We start from the raw sequence: 1,625 nt of genomic DNA, 5'->3' as shown, positions 1-1,625 counted from the left end.
TTTGTTGTGAGCCGGTCCGGCCAGGGCGACGCGGGCAGGTATCCACCGCACGGAGCCAACTGGCACGGGGGCACCTTTGTTGGTGAGACGAGCCCGCTGACGGGAACTGGGCCGCGCTCCGACCAGCTGGCAGGTGCGCACCCCACGGGCAGGTGCCTGGGGAGAGAGGGCTGGCGTTGCCATGGCAACGGGCCCAACAGGACTTTGTGAGCCGGTCCGGCCAGGGCGACGCGGGCAGGTATCCACCGCACGGAGCCAACTGGCACGGGGGCACCTTTGTTGGTGAGACGAGCCCGCTGACGGGAACTGGGCCGCGCTCCGACCAGCTGGCAGGTGCGCACCCCACGGGCAGGTGCCTGGGGAGAGAGGGCTGGCGTTGCCATGGCAACGGGCCCAACAGGACTGTTCTTCCTCAAGGTCAGCCTGACCTCCTTCCTGCCAGGGGATGCCGGGAGGGGAAGGACCCGGGCTGAATGCCCGCCGTCTGTTCTGAGTGTGTCACTTCTGATTGGATCTGTTCGTGTCACCCACCGGGCGAAAGTGGGGGTGTGGTCTCCTGGGGGACGCGGCTGGGAGCTGAGGTCACAGAGAAGCCAGAAGGGACTTTTCAGGGGAAACCAGGCAGACGGACAGAGACCTGACTCCGCAGGCGCCTGGGAGGCAGCCGGGCAGGTCCGACGGGTTCTCCGGGCTGTTCCGGGAGGCGGCCCTGTGGACCCAGGCGTCACCCGAGATGTCCTCTAGCCGGACTGTCCCGCGCAGGGGTGAGGGGGCCCGTTGGCTCTCCAGGCGCCTCCCTGCAGGGGTGAGGGGCTGTCAGCTCTCTGGGCGCCTCCCCGTAGGGGTGAGGGGCTGTCAGCTCTTGGGCGCTTCCCTGCAGGGGTGAGGGCCGTCAGCTCTCTGGGCGCCTCCCTGCAGGGGTGAGGGGCTGTCAGCTCTCTGGGCGCCTCCCTGCAGGGGTGAGGGCCCGTCAGCTCTCTGGGCGCCTCCCCGTAGGGGTGAGGGCCGTTGGCTCTCTGGGCGCTTCCCTGCAGGGGTGAGGGCCCGTCAGCTCTCTGGGCACCTCAGGGGAGAGGGCCGTCAGCTCTCTGGGTGCCTCCCCGTAGGGGTGAGGGGCCATCAGCTCTCTGGGTGCCTCCCCGCAGGGGTGAGGGCCGTCAGCTCTCTAGGCACCTCCCCGTAGGGGTGAGGGCCATCAGCTCTCTAGGCACCTCCCCGCAGGGGTGAGGGCCGTCAGCTCTTGGGCGCCTCCCGTGTGACAGCGAGTCACGGGGAAGAAGCTGCTTCCCTAGCCGGTGCCCCCTCCGGCAGCCTCCTCGCCGTGACCTTGGCAAGTGCGTTCCGGCCTTGATGTGCCCTCGACTTCCTCCGTGTGCGTTTCTGCAGCTCATTCCACGAGGGAGGCCCGGCCCAGGTCACGGGGGCGAGTCGGGGCCCTTCCCGTCCGTCTCTCGCGTGGGTTCCCTCGAGGCGCTCCCCGGAGGTTTCTGTGGGAGAAAGACCAGCACGTGGTCCTGGGCCCTGAGCCCCTGGGGGTGGCTCTGTGCGGCCCCCGGAGGCCAGGGATTGCTCAGAGGGGATGGCCCACCCGGCAAACCCCAGCAGCCGGCCTGCAGGGGCAGCGG

The sequence above is a fragment of the Myotis brandtii genome, unplaced genomic scaffold (genome assembly GCF_000412655.1).
Source record: "Myotis brandtii unplaced genomic scaffold, ASM41265v1 scaffold426, whole genome shotgun sequence".
NCBI classification, from domain to species: Eukaryota; Metazoa; Chordata; class Mammalia; order Chiroptera; family Vespertilionidae; genus Myotis; species Myotis brandtii.
Note: the sequence above shows the minus strand (reverse complement) of the source record.